We start from the raw sequence: 24,038 nt of genomic DNA, 5'->3' as shown, positions 1-24,038 counted from the left end.
GGTTTTTAAGCGTTGTTTTTATTTGGGTATTTCCTCTAGTTAAATTGTCAATGTTTTTATTTAGTTCTTCTGCATCTTTGTAGTCCATATTTCCCGTTATGAATTTGATTGCTGATCCTAAGGCATTTACAAGTCCCCGTTTTTCCCTATAATTTGGGGTTAATATATCCAATTTGGCTGAGAGATTATTCAGTTTCAGTTTCGTAGTTCTAAGTTGTGATGCTGTAAATCTTGTCTCCTCTATTCGATCCAAAGTTTGCTTTATAGTGTTAATATTGTCGTTATATGTTTTAAGGTTAATAACATGGATTAGATGTTGAAAGTCTGTGATTAATTTAGCATCGCCTAGTTGTAGTGGTATAAGTCCCTGAGTCTGCGTTATGTTTGTTATTGTGACGTCGGATTGTACAGGTACGAACCTAAAAGACATAGAAGTCAGTTTATGTAAGACGTTTTCTTTTAATTTTGGCTTTATGTAGTTTTTGGTTATTTGACGTTATCAGCGTCACTTTCTTGTTTTCCTTGACTACCCTCTTTGAGAAGCGAGGGGTCATTTTGTTCCTCCCTGATTCCCTTCTGTATATTGTCTGGTTTTCAGTTAAATCTTCTGGTTCTTCCCTATTTGCGTTTAGTTTTTTTATGCGTTTGTCAGTGTCCATGGATAATTTATCTTTAATAATTTTGTGTAAGTCATTTTGAAATTCTTGTAGTCTATTTAAGTAGTCATGTTCAGAGTTATAGCTTAATGTCTTTTCGAAGTTATAAGTCCTACCATAGAAGAGTTCAAATGGGGTTAATTTTGTAGCACTATGGATTGCGTTGTTATAGGTAAAAATGACTTCTGATAGTATTTCGTCGTGATTTAGTGGTATTTCTGATGACTTATACTTTTCGTAAACTATTCTGTAGGTCTCGGTAATGGTTGAATGTAATCTTTCTACGGGAGAGTTTCCTGTACTTTGATGAAATGATGTATAATGTAAGGTTATCTGATGCATTTTACAAAAATCTTTATAATGGATGCATTAAATTCAGCGCCCTGATCACAAACAATTTTCTTGGGTATGCCGTGTAGGCTTATGAAATGTTTGAAACTTTTCAGAATTGATAGGCTATTCCTAGAGTCTAAAGAGTAAGCGGCTGCAAATTTAGAAAATTTGTCTATGATGGTAAGTATATTACGCTTGTTTATACAATAGATATCTGTGTGGATAATATCCAGTGGTTTTTCGGGAATTTCAGGTTTTTGAAATTTGGGTTTTGGTGGTTTCCTGTCATATTTTAAAGTTTGGCATGTATGACAATGATTAATACAATTTTGTATTTTGTTTTTCATGAAAGGGAAGTAGTACTCTCGTTTTAAGTGTGCATATGTCTCTTGAATACCTCTATGGTTATGGTTCATATGGTATTCATTAATTATTTTGTCTTGCTCATCAATGGTTCTTATGTCTTGTAGAATGTCCATGCATCGTACTAACTTAAATAGTTTGCTGTTTGCAAAGTATTTTGAGTAGGTGCTTTGAATTAATTTAAATGTATCGTCATCTGCCATAAGCGCAGAGACTTTATTTGGTGCTATATAATTTTGGAAAATGTTAGTCAATGTTTGTTCGTCGTACTTTTCTCTACGTATAGTCTTGCGTATTTTATTTTTAAATATTGTTTCTAAGGTTATTGGTGAGCCACCGATTTGAGTTTGAAATATAATTTGAATATTAAATTCGTTAATTGGTCTTTCTGATATCGGTATTCCATCGTCAACATTTTCGTCGGAGGAATGGATTGTTGTTCCTTGTGTACCATGGTTTGAGATGTTATCAACTGAATTAGTGTTTATATCGACATGTTCATTTACAGATAGATTGTCTAATTTAATACGACTTAGTGCGTCTGCGTTAGTATTTAATTTTCCTTTTTTGTAGATAATTTCATAGTCATATTCTTCTAGTTTTAATCTCCAGCGGATTAATTTTGAATTTGGTTCTTTTAGACTCATGATCCATGTAAGGGGCCTATGGTCGGTAATTATTTTAAATTTCCTTCCAAAAAGGTATGGCCTGAAATATTTTGTCGCCCATACGATAGCAAGTAATTCTTTTTCTATCGTCGAGTAATTTATTTCGCTATTCGATAATGTACGACTTGCGTAACATATAGGCTTGTCACTACCTATTGGTCCTTGGGAAAGTATTGCTCCTAAAGCAAAGTCGCTAGCGTCGGTGGTTAAATTAAATGGTTTTGAAAAGTCAGGATATTGGAGCAGTGGGTCGTTCATTAAAAGATTTTTGCAAGTAGCAAATGTGTTCAAATATCTCTCGTTTAATATTATTTTTCTCCCTTTCTTAAGACATTCTGTGAGGGGTTTCGTTAATTTCGAGAAATCTTGAATAAATTTCCTGTAATAACCGAGTAGTCCTAAAAATGATTTTATTTGTTTTTGTGTTTTTGGTACGGGGAAAGCTTTTATGGCATGAATTTTATCAGGGTTGGGTTTAATACCATCAGTGGAAATAACATGTCCGAGAAAAGAACATTCTTTCTTTAGGAATTCTGATTTGTCCAGTTGTATCTTAAGATTGGCTGTACGTAATTTACCGAGTACTTTTTTCAAGTGTTGTATGTGCTCCTCTAAGGAAGTTGAATATATAACTATGTCATCTAAATATACAAGGCAGACTGTCCCGATCAAGTCACTTAATACATTGTCCATTACCCTTTGGAAAGTGGATGGAGCATTTTTTAATCCAAAAGGCATCCTTACGAATTCATAGTGACCTCTATCGACAGAAAATGCTGTTTTACCAATATCTTTTGGGTGCATTTCGATCTGGTGAAAACCGCTAGCTAAATCTAAAGTTGTGAAGTAGAGACTTCTCCCCAATTTATCTAATATGTCAGTTATGTTGGGTATGGGATATTTATCAGAAACAGTTTTCTCGTTTAATTTGCGATAATCTATAACAAGTCTCCATTTTTGTATATTGCTCGAGTCTAATTTTTTTGGTACGATCCATATAGGAGCACTCCATGGTGAAAAACTTCTTCTAATTACACCTTGTTGCAACATTTTATCGATTTGTTTGCGTATTTCCTCTTTGTGTATGTAAGGGTACCTGTATGATTTTGTAAAAATGGGTTTGTCGTCAGTTGTCCTTATTTGGTGTTTGATTTGATTCGAGAATGTCAATTGTTCTCCCTCCTTGAAAAACACATCTTCAAAGCATTTGCAAACCTTCAGCAAAGCTTGTTTTTCCTCTTTATTAAGATGACCGGTCCTTATCGAATCTAAAATGTCATGATTATCATTCATACAGTTGTGTTCTAAACTGAAGTTATTAACTTCGATGTAATTCTGGTCGTTGTATGGTGTCGTCTTTATTGGTTGTTCAATGTATGCAATTTTATCATGTCCAGAAGTATTAACTATTTCCACAAGGCTGTACCACTTTTTAGAATGATACAGTCCCTCTGAAATAAAGAGGTCGGAACCCAAAAAAGTCCTTGGGAGAAAAAAGCTACCATTTTGTGTGTCTACCGGTACATTAATAACAACTCTGGAAGAGCTTGGAATAATGAATTTCTCAGAAGTAAAATTGGGTTTGAGATGAATAGGTATGATGGCTTGACTTGTTACTAGAGTTTTGTTACCTAGGTCTATTTTAGCTTTGAGAAAATCTAATATGTCCAATCCTATTAGTCCATCGAAATAGTTGTGAAATTTGAAGACAAAAAATTCTGTATCTCCTTTTTGTTTGAATTCCGTAAATAAGGGTAGTTTAATTTTTTTGTCCAGTGAGTGTTTAGTTAAAATTGTTGTGATTGTAATTGGTTTGCAGGTCATACACTCTTCGTCATTTACAAATTCTGGGTTTATGAATGATGACGATGCTCCAGTATCTATTAAAAATTTCAGGGGTCTACCAAATGGGGAGGATATGTTAATATAGGGTAATGTGTGTCCATGTTTGTTAATATCTAAGTATCCCGTTGGTGTGGGTAGGCATTCATATGAAAATTTTCATTATCAACTATTACATTTTCGTATTCCGTTCTAATACCATTATTTTGTTGGTCTTTTAGATCGTTCATGTCATTATCATCATTTTGATGATAAGTGTAGTTTTGTTCGAAGTCATTGTCATGTGTTTGTTCGTGGTAATATCCGTCTAGATCATTATGGTAAGCTTGAGACACATTGACGTTGTTTAGGTACGATGTCTGTCTCGTTTGTGTAGTCATAGGTTTTCTTAAATGACTATAACCAGAACTAACATCCATTGGTTCTGGTGGTGGTAAGGGTTTGGTCGTAAGCTGTTGCTGCCTGAAGTTGCTGAATTTGCTCTGTCCGGACCCATTGTGAGAAAAGGTATTTCCATTAGGTGCTTGAGGTCCCTTTTGTGAAAATGCATTAGTTATTGGATTATATTGATTTCTTCCCTGAGTATTAACCGTGTTTTGGAATCTATTTATATTGTTTTGTGCGTAATGGTGAATTTGTCCGTGTGTAAATCTATGTGTGTTATTCATATTTGGTTGGTAATTACGAGCAGGGGCATAATTCCGTGTATTCTGTCTATACCTTGGTTGGTAGAATGGTTGGTTGTAAGTAAGTCTTCTTGAATATTGTATATTTTGTTCCTGAATGCAGAATGTTAATGCTTCATCTAATGAGTCGGGTCTCATAGACCTAATCATTGAGCCAAGGGGTTCTCGGAGGCCTATTAAGAATGCATCTAAGCACATTTTAGCGTTAAATTCGCGCCTCGAGTTTATGACATGTTTGTTAGTTTCATGAATTGATATATTATTATTTATTGCTGCCTGTAGCTCTATAACTGAACCATAAAATTCTTGCACAGTCTGATTATTTTGTCGTAAATTGTGGAGTTCACGCACAAGGGAGGTTTCACTCCTTTTATCCGAATATTTAAGTATTAGATTCGCTTTAATTACCTCCCAAACTAACGGAGTACCGGATGAATTAAGTACTTCATTAGCTTCTCCCACTATTTTGTTTCTGATGGCTCTAAGCACTACTGTTGCTTGGTTAGAACCATCGATATTCGCTAATATTCTTAAAATCTCTTCAACGTTTTCTAAAAAATCATTTAGTTGCCTTGGATTTCCATTAAATGTTGGTAAATCTTTTACGGCATCTGGAATTTTTAATGTTTCGTATGCTTGAGAGGATTGTGACGGTTGTTGAGATTGTAGCGCCTGAGGGGCACTAATGTCATTAACGGTAGTCATTTCTTGTTGTTCCGGTATTGCAGTTAAGTATCGAATAGAATATGGTCTTGGTCTTAGTCTTCGCATTTAATATAATTACCCTTTTTATTGATTTGAGATATTTTGATTAGCCTTTTTCTTTATAATTGAAATATTTCTTTGCTTATTTCTGTTTTATATTTTATAAAGTAATATAATAGTGATAAATATTATAATTTTCTTAAAATAATTACCCTAGTATTATCATAATAAATAATTTCATTGTTGATTTCCAAGGTTTTTATCTGCTTCTTTCCTCCGATGAGACCTGTATAAGTTGCTTGTAGATATGGACTGCTTCAGGACTATTTCTTGTTCTTCACTTGTAGTTGTTGTTTGTTGTTTTAATTGTTGCTTGTTTTTGTTTTTTTTTTTTTTTTTTTTTTTTTTTTTTTTTTTTTTTTTTTTTTTTAGTTTTTTTTTTTTTTTCGTTTTTGTTACGGTTGTTGTTATTGTTATATGTTATTAACTTTTTAATTGTTATTTTTAGTTGATTTTCCTTTTTTTTTTTTTCTTCACTGTATTGTTATTTGTTTTTGTTAGTTGGTTTTTTTCTTGTTTTATCTGATCTGATCCACTATGACCGTATTATTTGTTGATATTCCTTCAACGATTTTCATTAAATATTTATTCCAACCAAAAAGATATTCATTCTCTCCGGATGGTAATATTTGTTGATATTCCTTCAACAAAATATTATTTATGAATTTATATATATTTTTTATTTAAGATATAATTTGTTGATATTCCTTCAACAATTTTTATTAAATATTTATTCCAACCAAAAAGATATTAATTCTCTCTGGATGGTTATGTTTGTTGATATTCCGTCAACAAAATATTATTTTTGATTTTAAATATATATTTTTATTTAAGAGATATTCCTTCTCTTCTTATAGTAAATTGTTGATATTCCTTCAACAAAATACTATATTGTATTGGCACTTGATTTTCTCGGTTGTACGGACGTAGGATCTTTTTTTTCCGATTGTTGGCGCACGATTTTTCTCCTTAAGGATTACTTGATATACCGTCAAGCCTAATTAATTTAATATATTTTTTCTTCACCAAATTTTTCTCAAAAAAAAAAATTTTTATGTCCTTTAAAGGATAGTTCACTGTTTTTTCCACAATTAACTTGTCACTGTTTTTTTTTTTTTTTGGTTTTTTTTTTTTGTTTTAAGGATACATTTATTTAATTATATTTTTTCACTTGAGAAAGACCGCACCAACAATGGCCGTACGACTGCGCCAGTTAACTTCCGTACCGCCGACAAATAAGAAAACAAGAATCATTCTGTTTTAGATGCCAAATACAACTGATGCTTTATTCAAAAAATTCTTATATTTAAGTGATTTTACAATTATTGATTTTTCTTAGAGTTAACAAAGAACAAAGAAACATAAAATCTAGAGCTATCAAGAAAAATACTTAAGCTAAAAATTTGTATTGGGTACAGTAAAAGTAAACATTTCTTTTTGGGTTATTTCCGTCGTAGTTTTATTACTAGTGTTGTTATTGTGATGTTGAAGTGGAGAATTATTGCTGACGAAATAATGTCAACAATATTGGTGTTAGCTCTTTGGTGCTTATGACAATGTTGTAACTAATAATGATGTTAATAATAATGATATTAATAATAATGATGTTAATAATAATGATGTTAATAATAATGGTGTTAATAATAAAGATGTTATTAATAAATGAGGTTGTGGTTGAAAATAATGAACTTAATAATAATGTTGTTTATTGGTGGCTGTAGGTAACTCGTGTGGGCGTTAGTTAATGAAGGAAGAAACGATTGAATGACACGATTTGCTATCTTATCTAAACTGGGCCCTAGTGTGTGATCGAAACTTGTTTCGCAGTCACAACGTAACCAGGAACTCTGGAGCTAGTAGTTCAATGTTGGTTCACCAGAACTGGTGAAATGGCGTTATTCTTGGGCATTATTTTCTGTTTAATTTTTGTTCTATGAATAAATTATGCTAAGCGGTCGATGTAAGAGTTACTGAAGCATTTCTTAAGAAATGGTAATTTTTTGCCAATGTGTTGGGAATATTTTAAGATATGTTCTACTAATTTGTAGGATTTAAAATTTTATGACCTACGATTAGTATTTGAAATTTAAAATGTGTGTGATATGGTTATATATTTGATGATTTTATATAAACATTCCAATATTTATGTTTTCATTAAATTTCCTCACCTAACATGCAATATAGGAATGCTTACCTTCGCGACACTATAAAATAAAGCGATTGAATTCCATAAACCATAACGACCCCACAAATCACTCTTCAACCTGGCCGGCATGGTCAACCCAAAAATGCCGTTCCAATGTCGTTGCAACCTCACAAGAGACAGACATGTTTGGTTGCGATATATGATTCGATTATGGCCATAACAATAAACAACTGGCATACCACAAGTGCTTTACTATTCTACAACACCCTCTTTTTCCCACTCCGCTCTATCTACCACTGACAAAGACAGAAAAAATCATAACAATAACTTTGAAAAAAAAAAAAAAACTTTGCAATGAAAAGAAAAAACCAAAAAACAAAGAAAAGAAAAAATATTTTAAGGCTTAGGGAATTGCAACAGCAACAACGGAACAAAAGTATCCATCCAGCATGCGTTTGGTTGGAGTACCATTTTTTCTTTGGATAGCATCAACAAGCGAGGTGGACAGCGGAACACAATAACACAAAAATTATGTGAGTGTTGTATGACAGGTAATATGAGGGCCAAAGACAAAAATCTTGAAACGAAACGAAAAAAATTGTTCATAGGGCACAAACCTACGAACACCGACCACCGAGCAGTAATGGACCGATTGGATTACCATGTGATCTTTTGTTTGAGGGTGATTGTTTTTCTTTCTCTCCATTGTTCATGGTAATTTTAGCTGATTGATTGAGAAGGCGTTTAATGGTTACAAAGCTAATGTGAATATGATGGAATAGGTAAAAGTTGGCTCAATCTGGTCAGAAAATGCTATAAGGGCCTTTCTATAAGATCTCATTGTAGGGCAGTGTTATTTATTATACATAATAGAATTTTGCCTTAAAGATTCCGAAAGAAAAAGATCGAGAGTAAACAAATGAAAGACCCATTGCTACTTACCATTACACAGAAAACATTGGAAAAGAGGCAAAGTAAAAATGTCGGATAAAGAAAACAATAACTTTCTAGGGGTCTAGTCCATGGACGAGCTGCATAGGTGTCTAGTCCATAGACGAACTGAATAAACATTTTCGAAAAAGAAAATAGGTGTAACGACCCCACGGACCCCAGTTTGGCATGCAGCCAGTTTCTGAAAAAATCCAGCAGCGCACAATGACCACCAAAATCTCCGGATACCAATCCGTTGGACTATTGTGTCTGATATATTTTGGAAAGCAAGGTTAGCTTCAAAAAAAAAAACCAAAGTGTCGATCACCTCAAGCAAGCGCTTCGCCGGGAATGGGCCAAATTATGATGGTTTCATTGGCCGCTTGATGGCCATAATTCGTGCCAAAGGTAATCAATTCGAATAAATCTAAACTTATTCTAAAATTTGATCCTATTTCCAACATTTTTTGCTTTTATAAAAAAATTTAAGAAATTTTAAAAATTATGGCGTATAACAAAAACAAGGGTATAACAAAAACTAAAAGAGTGCTCGGCAAGAGTAGAATATGCTCGATTTTTAAAATGAGAATTTATGCTCATTCACATTCGAGCTATACTGAAAAATTGAGTACGCTCGTCGAGTTTCATTCGAGTAAGTTTTACTCTTTGTACTAATTCGAGCGAGTTTTTCGGAAGCCTGTTATTTTTCAGACTGTGGAAGACCTTTACGACGAATGTCATGTTTCCAAAAAAAAAAAAAAAAAAAAACAAAGACCTCAGAAACTGTGAGCTGATTATTGACATATTGTCCTTGTTTAACGGGCAAAGGATTTGCTCGTAAAAAATTTCCTTCATTTATGAGCTGCCAGTAGCTTTGGTCAACTACTTTAATATAATTTCACCTTTAAAAGTGTACAGACATTGTTCGGTTTAATTTTTACATTGAATAAAAAATATTAAGATTTATGACCCACTTACATACCCATTTATGCCTCATATATAATTATAATGCCTCCTCGGATTTATGAAAAATACAACCCACATTGAACCATATTTTACCACAATTACTATTTCTGTTCAAATTGGCGCCAAATTTTCTTTGGCTTCCAATATTAATCACATATTTCCGATCTTCTGTCTTTGCAGGAATAAATAAAAATTACCAACCCAAGCGCCAACATCATCAATGCCAAGTCAACTACAGGCATTCGAATAAAAGTGAAACTGACAACTGAAAACGAAAAAAAAAAAACAAAAAACTTTAACAACACAACGAACCACCGCAAAATGTGAACAACAAGGTGGCAAAGGCAAACGACAACCACCCAATATATCAAAAGCGGAATTTTAACCCGCTGAGCAAGCAATAAAACACAAATAAAAAAAAACATAATTTAAAAGTGGCTCACACAAAAAAAGGAAAAATTTCTCGAATATATTCCAGCAATTTATAATGAAAAATCGCATATTGTAGATATGAAGATCTTTGTTGTTACTATTATGCGAAAATGTGTTAATGTGCTGTGAAAAGCGTTTTAACTGGAAACCTAAGAATATAAGAACAGCAATTGCTATTATAGTTTCTGGAGAACCAACCACCAGTTGAGAATTGCAATAAACCAACAATTCATTCACATTACAGTTGCCACAAAAAAATAAAAAAGAAATAATCATTGCAAACGCGTTGCCTGCGATAACCAAAGACGCCAACGAGTCGCCGAGTCGTGATTTTTATTTGAGTTTTTGATACGATTTTCGTTCGTCGGTCGATCGATCGATTTGAAGCCGCCGGTCGGGTTCGCGTCCGCGTCATCCTGGTTTATGCCTGGTTATATGTTGGCGTTTTTTATTTTCCTGTTGTACGTCGTCTTCGTTGCCATCGCCATTGTTATGTGTATTAAATTGTTATTGTAAACACGCATTACATTAAGGCCATATTTGGCTGGCAGTCAGACGGACAGACACAGCCAGCCAACAGCAATTGTCGACAATCAGAAGAACCTAGGAATTGCCGAAACTGTGTTAACGTTCTGCAATCAGCAAACACCAACATCACGCTCGCACACACACACTGGCTCTCGCCTAGCTTAGCCATCATCATTTGTGGCAGGTAGACATCAACAACATCATTGGCCCTATCATCATCAATATTGTCTTTCAACATCAACAAAATCGTTGCCACGTTGTGTGGGTCTTATCGCATACGTTACATCTTTACACGTATCGGGCAACATTACACAAAACTTTAACATTTTAGCCCCGCCGCCGCTCTTCGAACCTTCCAGGAGTCCTGTGTTGCTATGATTACATGGCATTATAATTGAAAATTAGCTTCAAAAGCAACAAGAAGAACTGCTGTTCTTCTCATTCTTATTTTGTTTCCATTGTGCAGTTGGTCTACCGAATTTTGAAAACTGCAGACACCACTTGTCTTCGAATTTAAAGAAAAATCGAAAAAAAAAACAAAAAACTAACCAGGTAAGTGGTAAAACAATTTACAAGTATTACTTTACATTATGTGAAACATGTAATTTTATTCAATAAATCAATTTAATTTACCCCTCCGACTTGTACATAAAAATCGCATTTCAATGGAATGAAGTGAAGTGAAGTGGAGAGAGAAAATAAAATCAATAAAAATTATTGGCTTTGCCTTTTGGGAGGTACGTGGAAGACTGGTAATAAAAATGATAGGTTGTCAACCCAAAAGAGAGACAACACAAATTCCCAAGGCATTAACAAATACTCCACTAGTAAAGTGTTTACAGATTTCACTTATTTCAAGGAAATGGTAATTTTGTAATTATACCCTCAGCCCTGCAGAGGGTATATATCATTTGATACGGCCAAAAAGTGCCTCATCGAAATAACGGTTTTAGACCCTAGGTTTCTTTGGACCAAATCCGTTTCAGGACATTTGGCGTCGATCTAAGAATGTCCGTCCGTCCGTCTGTCTGGCTGGTGCGCACGATAACTCTCGAAGGAAGTATCGGATTTGTTCCAAACATGGTACATCATATTATTATCATAGAATATCAGTACACTCTTTTTGGTGCCTCCCCCAAAAAAAGTCAAAATATTCAAAGAAAATATTTCACTGCCCACAAAGAGAAAAGATAATCCAATTTTGCTACAAGTTTGCAAAACTCAGTGTTTGCGTAAGTGCTAGGTCATGTGAGAAAATAGACAATATATCATCCATCCATCAAGTATCTCCCCCACAAAGAGTCAACATTTTGAATAATTATAACTTTTTTAAAAATGATAAGAGTCCGATTGTCTTCAAATTGCACACATCGCAATATATTTGTTAACACAAGATCTGGTGTGGGGCATCCGGTTTTCTTAATATTTTACATTCCCATTATTTTTACCAAGACAAAATCTGCTGTTAAGATGGGAAATATTGGTCTACACCTTCTGGTACCTCCCCCACAAAGGGTCAGAATTTGGAATATCCATGAAGCTCATATAACGCGAGATTATCTTCAAATTTTTAACATCCCATTTGTTCTACTAACACAAGATCTGCTGCGAAAATTGGACATATCGATTCACTCCTTTTGATACCTCCCCCACAATGGGTCAAAGTTTTTTTTATCCCTGATGCTCATAAAACGTGAAATTAACAACCGATTCCATTCAGACTTTGAACATCTCAATGTTTCCATCAATACAAGAAGATGATATACAGGGTGAGATCAAAAAATACAATAAAGTCAAACGCCATAATTTTTACATATTTTTTTTAATTTTATTAATTGAAAGCAAAAAATGTCGGAAATAGCATCAAATTTTAGAATAAGTTTAGATTTGTTCAAATTGCTCACATTTGGCACGAATTATGTTCTTCAAACGGCCAATGAAACCGTCACACGCTGCCCAAATGTTGCTCTGCGGTATTTTGGCCCATTCCCGGCGAAGCGCTTGCTTGAGGTGATCGACACTTTGGTATTTTTTAGTGCCAACCATGCTTTCCAAAGTACTCCAGATATAATAGTGCAACGGATTGGAATCCAGAGATTTTAGTGGCCATTGTGCGCTGGAAATTAAGCGAGGAACCTCATTTTGTAACCATTCTTGGGTAGCGCGTGCTGAGTGCGATTATGCTGAGCCCTGTTGGAATGTCTAAGGTATGCGGCCAAAATGTTTGCGTGCCCAAGGCTTTAATACACCCTCCAGAATATTTTCGCGATAAAATTCGACATTTATTCTGATGCCACGGTCGATTAATACGAGGCGGTTATGGCGGCATACACCATCACCATGGCCGGCGCTTGAGGTGCACATTTTCAGCCGACCTCTGGCAAGTAAACACGATCATTTTGTTTGTTAACAAACTGCTGGAGAACGAATGTTTTCTCATCGAAGAAAACCAAATTCGGCAGTTCACCCCGAAAGTGCGAAGCGAACCAACTCTTTAGCTCTTTTGAGTCTATTTTCTTTTTGGTGCGGTGTAAGTTTTTGCACTTTTTGGAATTTTAATTGAATTTTAATTTTAAAATGCACGGACTCCGAGGAATCTTAATTCGAAAATTTCCAGAAGTGTGAAAGAGGGGGAACTCGCCCTTCTATTAAGTTTACTTTGCGATGCAAACTTTTAACACGTAGATATACTTTGCCTCTATGTCCATATCAGACCTGCATAGAGGTACCTCCCGATTTTCAATGACAATGTCTGAAAACCCACACAAGAAGTTCTTTCTGAGTTCTTTACCCTGTGGAAGAGTATTGTCTATATAGATCCACCATATCGTATAGCCCCCATACATTTTTTACACATTTTTTATAGGAATTGTTTCAAATTTCGTATGTGACAAAAAATCGCGAATGTGTCTTAGTATAACCCCCATATTACGATACCTCCCAATATTCGGTACTTTGATGATTTTTGTAAGATTTTTCATCAGAATTGTTTCAAATTTCGCAGTTGAAGCTAATATTGGGTACTACTTTCATATGGCTGAAATGGTCTTTGTAGGTCCAAGTCTTCATATAGCTCACATATAACGGCTCATCCCTTTATTTGGTACATTTGGTCATATTGCGCTAAATTTTTAGTGCACTAAGAATTAAATAATTAGTGGTGGTGCTATTTCAATTCCAGTACCACTAAAGGGTTAGTTGCACTACCAATAACCATTTAGTGATACTTAAAAAAATGCATTACCACTAAAATGTGGTGGCAGTGCAATTTTTTAGTAGTGGTAGTGGTATTAATGTTTTCACTATCACTAAAGGTGTCATTATGATCTTTAGATACCACATTTGAAACATTTCCGGTGAATAATGTCGCTAAAATAATCAAAGTACCTAATATCGGGATGTACCGTTGTTTAGGGGCTATACATACAAAGACCTGCATACGAAATTTTTTTCCATAGGTTGTACTAATCATTAAGATCTTCCAATACGAAATTTGAAACTATTCCTGTGAATAATGTTGCTGAAATCTTCAAAATACCGAATATGTGGAGGTACCGTTATATGGGGGCTATACGAAGACGTGGCCGAAGACGAACGAACTTAACATACCTACTGGTAAACTATGCATGTATGCAAAGCCCTCTATCTTAATTCGTTCGAAAGATAGCTTGATTACAACACACAGACATACAGACGGACGAGCATCGCTGGATCGTCTTAGAATTTTACGTTGATCGAGAATATATATACTTTGTTGGGTCTATTATAAATATTTCGAGGAGTTACAAACGGAATGACAAAGTTAATATACCCTCCATAGTATAATAGAAATAGCCTATAATCAAATATTAATAGAAATAGCCTATAATCAAATATTTGTAGTCATACCACCCTGCATCGAATTTCTTGTTAGTTCCCCTAACGGTCGGTCAATGCATTAGAGGCATAAAATCTACTAATTTATGAATATCCATCCATATGACGACAATTTACACCCAAAAGATTGGGACGGCAAACAAACCCATGGCAAACCTGTAAACGATTGTAAATAATAATTTCATTAAAGTGGAAAGTGGAGAGCGACAGAGACAAAATTCACAGTTATTAAAACCAAGCCTCAAATGCAAACAAACATAAACTCATGGATATAATGACTTTATTTGCAAGAAGAGATATCGAGATACACACCACCAACTGGCCTCTGCTGTAACCGAAAATGCAAACAAAACCCATGACAAAGCGACTACTTTAGGCAAATTCGCATATAAAATTCACACACACACAAATACACATGCAGATTTATGCCTTAAAGGCATCAAAGCCACATAAAGTGAAGTGTCCGAACAAACAAAATCACCGTTAATATTTTCTCTCTTAACCTGGGCTGTGTTCGAAGCTGAAAATCACAGTGATTACCAAGTATTGTCAATGATTTAAATGCAAAATGCATTTAATGTTGGACTAAACGACTAACAAGCCTAAAGCTGCAGTTCATACCAATTGTGATTTTCTACTTTTTTTTAAAGAGAGAGAAAAATACGAAATAATTTCAATTTATGACTGATTTACATTTAATTTATCCCAGAGTCTTGCCAAAATACCTTAGTAAATCACACTGAATTTATTGTTGCCAGACATGCAATTGAAATATATTTTCCCAAATAAGACACTATATCTGTGTTAGGCACTTGATGTTTGTTTTTTTGCGATTTTTTTTTTGTTTATTTATTTATTTTTTGAGATAAGTTTTTTTTCTCAAACCAAAAATAAATAATCATCTAATGATCCAAACAAAGGATTTTTTTTCTCTTATTTTGATGATAATGTCATGGTATAATCAAACCATATTCGATGGCAAAAAAAAACAAAAATCGAAAAAGTGAAAGTATGCAAATCTGTGCCCAAAAATATTGTTCACGTGAATTATCGTTCACAAAGTGCTTGTCATCAAATGTCATACTTATGATCATCCATTGATGGTGGCGTATCATATGATACCATACACTCATATATGTTCATAATTCACCCTCCTTTTTGTGACATATTGTAATTATCTAATGCCATATCTAATGGTGTTTAGAAAGCCAAACTTCCCACAAGTTGTGATTAAGTGTATCCATATTGGATTTGTTGAATGTTCGTGTCATAATAATGACTGTTTCGAGTAGGATTTGTGATTTGTATACCTTCAGCCATTTGGCTACAGAGGGTATATATCATTTGATACTGCCAATAGGTGCCTCGTAGAAATAAAGGTTTTAGACCCCAGGTTTCTTTCAACCAAATCCCTTTCAGGAAATTAGGAGTAGATCTAGAGATGTCCGTACGTCTGGCTTGTGTGCATGACAACTGTCGAAGGTAGTATCCACTTATGGTCAAAAACTAGTAATACTATTGTCAAACTTAGATCGAGTTTGTAGATGGGCAAAAACGGTCTAATCTTTTTGGTGCGTCACCCATAAAAGCGCAAAATTTTCAAAGAAAATAATAATCCTCTTAGACAAAGAAATGATCATTCGAATGTGTGCAAACTTTGTACATGCCAATATTTATGTCAGTGCTAGGTCAGGTGCTAATATTGGTCCACTCCTTCTGGTATCTCCCCCACAAATGGTCAAAATTCGGAATAACTATTAAGCATATAAAACGCAAAATGAGCATCCGATTACTTTCAAACTCAGCACAACCCAATATTTCTATCAAGACAAGATATGTCTCGAACTTTTCGAAATATTATTATTTATTAAAACAAGTAAAAAAAGCAGCTAAGTTCGACCGGGCCGAACTTTTTTTACCCTCCACATTCCGAAAGAACTTGAAAAATTTAAAAAAAAATCCGTCGAAAAAACCGCTCGAATGAAAACCTTTATATGGGGGCAATACGAAGACGGGGAGCTGGATAAGTGATTTTTTCATAGGCTGAGTAACGATTGTGAAATTTGACTCAATTCCGGCGAATCGCGAAAATCGTGGAAATACCGAATATCGGGAAATACCGTTATATGGGGGCTATACAAAGACGTGGACCTACATACACAATTTTCTGTCATAAAATGTAGTACTCATTACGAACTTCAAATTCCAAATTGAAACAATTCTGGTGAATAATGTCGCGAAAATCCTGGAAATACCGAATATCTCTGAGTGCTATACTAAACCGTAGATCTATGTACAGGGTTGCCCATATTCGACGGATCCATCTGGCAACGCCATAACTTTTGACAGAGATGTCACAACGCTTAGTGAACTACCGCGTTTGAAGTGTCAGTCGAAGCAGATTTTTACCATGAACCAATACACGCCATGCGAGCGCTCTAAAATAGTTGAAATTTACATTCAACAGAAGAGGTCAATTGTGAAAACTCAACGTGCTTTTAAAACACTAAAAAAAATGTGAGAAGTGCGCCTTCTAAGAACACCATTAAGCGTTTATACGAAAAATTTTCGACTGGTAAGGCTCTTTCTAATCCGAAGAGGCCATATAAAAGTCGACCAAGGCGATCGGCCGAAAATATCGCTGCCGTACGAGCCAGTGTTGAGAGGTCCCCAAGAACATCCCAAAAACGCCGTTCTCAGCAGTTGGGCATGGCTCGGTCCACTTTACAACGGATTATTCGCATTGATTTGCATTTGTTCCCGTACAAAATTCAATTGACGCAAAGAATGTTGCCTGCGGACAAGCCTCGTCGATTGGAATGGGCCCAAAGGTCCGTCGAATATGGGCAACCCTGTACCTGATAGACAGAAAAAGGATCATTCGTTTTTGTCCAAACTATGTACATGTCAATATTTATATCAGTCTACTGCTTCTGATACCTCCCTCACAACGGATCAAAATTTTGAATAACCGTTAAGTTTTTAAAACGTTAACTGAGCATCCATATCTTTTCAAATTTCACACATCCTAATAATACCCCCACTTAAGCAAGATCTAATATATATCGGACCACTCCTTCTGGTATCCCTCCAACAAACGGTAAATGCTTGTATGTTTGTTTCTTTGTAATTTATGGACTCGAAAATCGCTGAACAGATTTTCCTGAAAATTGCCACGTATACTACAACTTCGCCTGAAAGTAACATAGGCTATATACATTTCTGAAATTCCACTTGGAACTGGAGATATAGCTTCAAAATCGGAGGTACCTCCCAAAAATTTAGATTTTATATGCACATATCTATTGATCGATCACAAATACAGTTTCCAAATTTGCAATGCGTAACAGAATTTAAAACAAAAATAAATTTTGCCAAATTATATATTTTTCGCCGATTTCATTTATTTAATTCATTAAATACGCTATGTACGCCACATTTCAATAACATTTGGAATGTGTGATGGAATTTGTCTAACAATTGCAAACAATATTTGTTTGGCCCAAGGGCAATAATCAGAACAGATTTAGTTATAGCTCCCATATATCTTCAACCGATTTCGGGTTAATTGTGCCCCAAATAGCCAATATAAGTCTAAATTACCAGATTTTTGGCAGTTACGTTATAAACCAGTACTTCAAATTTGGTGTAAATCGGTTCAGATATAGCTATAGCTCCCATATATATGCTTCATCCGATTTGGGGCTTTAAGTCCCCCACATGCGTAATATGCACTTCACAACAATGATATTTTGTACCAGATACAGCTCTGAAATAAGTGTATCAAATTTTGTCAGATTTGGATATAGCTCCCATATATATATCTTCAACCGATTTCGGTTAATTGTGCACCAACTGGCCAATATCTGTCAAAAATTCCAAAATGTTGGCACATCCTACAGAATTCAGTCTAAAAGCTAGTACATCAAAATTTGCATAAAATCGGTTCAGATAGAGCTAAAGCTATGTTACATCCGATTCGGTGTTAAAGTCACTCATATTCGTAATATGCATTCGACAACAATAATATTGGGTAACAGATATCTTATAGAGCTCGGAAATACATTTGCCAAATTTTGTCGAGAACGACTAAGATTTGGATATAGCTCCAATATATATATCTTTATCCGATTTCAGGTTTATTGTGCAAATAATGGCTAATGTCTGCCCAAATGGAGTGAATTTCGGGATGTGGAACTCGCCTTCTCGAAGTGATACTATGCAATGTTATTTAATATAAAATATTAAAATATCTCCGTCAAATTTAGTGAAAATCGATTCAGAATTGGATATACCTCCCATATATTTTTTCCTTCTGAAACCAAACTATAACTGATCTAAAAATGTTGATAGTTGGTATGATCTACTTCAAATAAATTCCTTTGTTACGGATCTCTATTCAACGTGCATAGTGGTGTAGGTTATCAGATAGTCGGCCCCGCCCGACTTTTGACTTTTCCTAACTGGTTTTTTTATTGAACCTGTGATGGGATTCTCTTATTCAATTTTGGAGTTACCGCTATATATCGGCTTAAATTACAACGCAAAATTTTGAATAAAAGGTCTTAATTAAAGTTTACAATGCTCTTCATAAAACTTAAGTGAGTTGAGTTAATGTATATACCATCGCCAATATAAGTTGTTTAAATCTTCAGTATAAATTTGATTGTCTCTTGATATAAGATCATTGTATTACGTATTTCCCATAATATCAAATTATTGCCACTACAAACATTCAGGAAGTCTCCATCGTCTATCAAACAAAATCTTTTGATTGGTTTTTGCCATTTCAAAATAGTTTTGAATAAAACTGATGCGTCTTTTATACTTGCAAAGTGTTTTATGATAATGATTATTTTATGTCATAAAATACAAGTGAGTGTGACGTATGATATGTCTATGGCCAGAAGCGACGGCATGACATCTGTTTTCGGAATTTATCAAGATGAAGATGCTTGGCCGGCCAATGTATGCGGCAGCTGGACAATAGCGAAACTCATAAACAAAAATACAATAGCCAATTCGCTGGCTAATTTATTTGTAATATGATATTGAAACGTTGATAAAAACTAAAGCGGCGCGATCAGCGGTAGAAAGCAATATGAACTTTTGTCTTCTTTTGCGGCCTATAATAAATCTTGTTGATGGATATTCAACTTTCAAATATTTGAAATGTATTGCTTTTTCCTTTTTATACATATTTTATGTATATTAGAAAATAGATATTTTAAAAACCTAATTTTCGATAAGGCAAAACAAAATCCTGCGCAATATTTAAGTAGGGGAATAAAATTGTAATTAACTTTAATTAAGTGAATATTTCATGGTGATTTCGTAGCTATTAAATGAAATGCAAAGTGGCCCACTAAAAATTGGACCATTTGATACTTACACAACTCTAGACATTTTACAGATTTCCATTTTGTTTACCCTTACCCTAGTTATGGATGATTTTTGGTTGCTTTTTTTGATAATAGTTCTTATTTTCGAGATATCCACTATTAGTCGCCTAATTCGTAGTTGCTTTCAGCTACAGTTTAATAATTTCAACAAATATGAAACGTTCTACTAGGCAACAGGTTGGTCAATTAACTAAAATTCATCTTCAATGACAGCTTTCGAAAAATTGTATCGAAATTAATTTCAAAATTGGATTGGTAAAAACGTATCTTGCAACTAAAACGATGTCTTATAGTGTATTTTTAAACCCCCCACCATAGTATAGAGGGTATATTAAGTTTGTCATTCTGTTTGTAACTTTAGACCTCACAAAGTATATATATTCTTGATCAGCATAAAATTCTATTTTGATTTAGCGATGTCCCTCTATCCGTCTGTCTGTCTGTGAAAATCACTCTAGCTTCCGAACAAACTGAAGTAGATTGATAAAATTTTACTCAAATGTATATTATGTCTGCAGGACTTTTAGTCTTGAAAATGGGTTATGTAGGTCCACGTTTTGGCATAGTCCCCATACAATGGAACTTCCCTATTTTCGGTATTTTGGTGATTTAAGCGGCATTATTCACACGAAATGTTTTAAATTTGGTATTTGAAGTTCGTAATGGATACTACAGTCTATGACGGAAAATTGTCTATGCAGGTCCACGTTTTGGTATAGCCCATATTTAACGGTACCTCCCTATATTTTTAACGGATTTTATATTTTGAAAATTGTCAAATTCGTTCCAAATGGTGGAGGGTATTCAAAGTTCGGCCCGGCCGAATTTTTAGCTTTTTTCGAGCGGGGCCAACTATACGATAACCTACACCAATATGCGTATTTAGTAAAGCTCCCGTAACAAAAAAGCTCCCGTAATAAAATATTGGGAATTTATGTGAAGTAGATCACACCAACTATACATTCTGTGCACGATATGACTTCGATAAGGATTATATTAAAAAATATTTATTGGAGCAATACATATACCGGACCGAGTAGGTAAAATTCGGTTGAATATGAAAAAATCTATTCAATTTGGGATAATATTACATATATTGTGAGAAATAACCGTAAAATCGCATCAAGATGTATATCTGAGCTACATAAAAATCTGAACAGAGATATTTTCGATCAGTATCTGGTGCCCGGTATCAAAGATTATTTTTATGGAGTGCATATTAAGCATGTGAGGGACTATAACACCAAATTGGATAAAACATATACATGGGAGCTATAGCTATCTCTGAACCGATTTTCACCAAAATTTTAAGCACTTGCTTTTAGACTGAATTCCGTCGGAAATGCAAAAATTTAGTCCATTTGGGCAGATAAAAAAGCTGAAATCGGATGAAGATATATATGGGAGATATATCTAAATCGGAACCGATCTTGACAAAATCTTAAACACTTATTTCTGAGCTGTATCTGATGTCTGGTATCAAAGATTATTGTTGTGGAGTACATATTACGCATGTGGGGGACTTTAAGACCAAATCAATTAACACATATATATGTGAGCTATACAGGCAGATGGACTGACATCCATAAATCCACTCAGAAAGTGATTCTCTGAAGATACTCAAATGTAACCATGTGTCTATCTCGCTTCCTTCTCCATGTTTTATAAACAAATGCACAAAGACAATACACGTTGCACTATGTGGTGTAGGGTATAAAAATGTTCGACTTGATCCAAACTTGTTACATCGTAATATTGTTATCAAAGATAAATTTAGTTCGGAGATGGACAATATCGGCCCACTTCTTATGGTACCTCCCCTACAAAATGTCTAAATTTCAAAGAAAATAATTTACTGCAGATTTTGATCCAAATTTGCAAATCCTGATATTCGCATCAATGCTAGGTCAGGTGTGAAAATGGACAATATCGGTCCACTTCATCAGGTACCTCCCCTACAAAGGTTCAAAATTTTGAATAATTATAACTCTTATAACGTATGATGTGAGTGTTCGAGTGTCTTTAAATTGCATACATCGCAATCTATTTATTAATCCAAGATCTGGTATGAAGATGGAATATATCGGTACACTCCGTCTGGTACCTCCCCCACAAAGGGTCAACATTTTGAATATTCATGAAGCTCATAAGACACGAAATTAACATCCACTTTCATTCAGACTTGGCACATTCCAATATTTCCATGAACACAAGATCTGTCATAAAATTGGTAGAGACCGGACCATTCCTTCTGGTACCTGCCCCACAAAGGGTTAAAGTTTGGAATAACCAAAACGATCATAAAATCCGAAATAAGCCTTAGTTCTCTTCAAATTACACAAATCAAAATATTTTAATTAAACCAAGGTCTAGTGTAAAGATGGGATATATGGGTCCCCTCCTTGTGGTACCTCCACCACAATGGGTCAAAAATTTGAATATTCATGAAGCTCATAAAACACGAATTAAAATCCGATTCCATTCAGACTTGGCACATTCCAATATTTCCATGAACACAAGACCGGACCATTCCTTCCGGTACCTGCCCCACAAAGGGTCAAGGTTTGGAATAACCAAAGCGATCATAAAATCCGAAATAAGCATTCGGTTCTCTTCAAATTACACAAATCAAAATATTTTAATTAAACCAAGGTCTAGTGAGAAGATGGTATATATCGGTCCACTCCTTCTGTTACCTCACCCACAAAGGGTAAAAAAATTTAATATTCATGAAGCTAATAAAACACGATATTAATATCCAATTCCATTCTGATTTGGCACATCTCAATATTTCCATCAACACAAGATCTGTTATAAAGGTGGTAGAGATCGGATAATTTCTTCTGACACCTCCCCCACATAGGGTTCAAGATTTTGAAAAAAAGAACGCTCAAAAAAAGCGAAATAAGCATCCAACTCTCTTCAAATTTGAAAAATTCAAATATTTTTGCAAACGCAAGACCTGCCAACCCCTACTGGTACCTCACCCACAAAGAGTTGCGAAACAAGTCAGTCATTTTCTATATCAAAAAATTTCTCTTAACCAGATATGAATATGAAATTTATCGGAATTTATGATTTCGCATAAAATTGCATATAAATGATCGATTTCCTTCAAATTTTGCCCATACCAATATTACAGATATAATATAATATTAGATGTAATATGAAAATGGAATACTTTGGTCCGCTATAACTGTTACCTCAGGCATATTTCCACATTTTCCAAAAGCTCACATAAAGTATAGGAAGTAGTCGATATAGTCCAAATATGGCACGTTATAATATTAGGTCAGATTGCCCTAATATTGGCCAATTGCTTGGGACCCTCCTCCATAAAGCGTCAGCAATTTGAATAATCATAACTCAAGGCTGGGGGCATACTTCTGTCGTCAAATCGACCGATACTATTTTACTTGTTTTTTTTTTTTTTTAATGAAATAAAAACCTCCTTTGTTTTTCTAATAAATTGCCAACAATATTAATGTTAAAATACAGACATGAAAAATTCCTCACTACCACCAAAAAAAAAAAACTCTGATAGTTTTTTTCAAGAGGCTATCAAGAAAATTTCTTTATTTCTTTCTTTGCTCTGCTGTCCAAAAAAGGCAAAAGAAAAGTCAGCTGAATAGAAGCATTTCCATGTCAACCCACGATTGCAAAGGAGGAAAAAAACCCCAAAACCTCAAAAAAAGAAGAGGAATCGTGATGTTCAAATTGTTATCTCATCCTCTAAAGTAGTTTTATGGGTCTTATCAATCACAAAAATCAAATACATTTTATTTTTCAACTCACACACACACACCCGCTCACACATACCCTTCACCCACCAGCTAACAATTGTCCTCGTTATCGCAGAGCATTCAAAAAGTTGGAAAGGCTGAAGCTGGCTAAAAGTCGGTTTGGTTGTCTGCTGGGTTGGTTGGCTTGCTTGGTTGGCATAAAATATGTTTGTTTTATATCCATTGTAATTTATTTCCATTTTAAAACCCAAATTCCACCTATTCCTGGTCTAACAGCAGAGACATTCAACTTTCTAAAAAAACGCAACTTTGGATAACCAAAGGGGAAAGACAGCCTAAGGAATACAACGTAGAGCTTACTTTATGGGTAAAAAGGGGAAAGCAAACTCGCTAACTTAACTTTAAGGAATACAAAGTAAATTTGTATTGCGCCTTTTTGTTGTTGGCGTTGTTGTTTCTCGGAGGGTATGAAATGAGGATGCCAGCAACGGGATTCTGTTCGGCGAAACAATCCATACAATGTTCAGTGGCTTAACTCATTCGCATTCACATTCACATTGAAAGTGGGTCAGTTTAGCCGACAAACTGCTCCAAGTGCAATGATTTCTTTCTCCCAGTTTTCCGGCTCTGTTATTGTCGTTTGGTTTATTGTTTGAAAAAAAAACTCCGCTTCTTTCTATTATTAGTTTTGTTGTTGTTGTT

General features: G+C 34.7%; 1 protein-coding gene across 1 annotated transcript in view; it reads left to right on the top strand.

The window, feature by feature from the left end:
- The window catches only part of LOC101899769 (cadherin-99C), a 325,203-nt gene that overhangs the window by 89,097 nt on the left and 212,068 nt on the right, over positions 1 to 24,038 (top strand). The window contains exon 3 of the mRNA XM_005190920.4: positions 9,536 to 10,867. The gene's annotated coding sequence lies outside the window, so the exon portion shown is untranslated. The remainder of the gene's footprint in view (positions 1 to 9,535; positions 10,868 to 24,038) is intronic.

The sequence above is a fragment of the Musca domestica genome, unplaced genomic scaffold (genome assembly GCF_030504385.1).
Source record: "Musca domestica strain aabys unplaced genomic scaffold, Musca_domestica.polishedcontigs.V.1.1 1, whole genome shotgun sequence".
Lineage (NCBI taxonomy): Eukaryota > Metazoa > Arthropoda > Insecta > Diptera > Muscidae > Musca > Musca domestica.
Note: the sequence above shows the minus strand (reverse complement) of the source record. Positions and strands in the feature narration are given on the sequence as shown.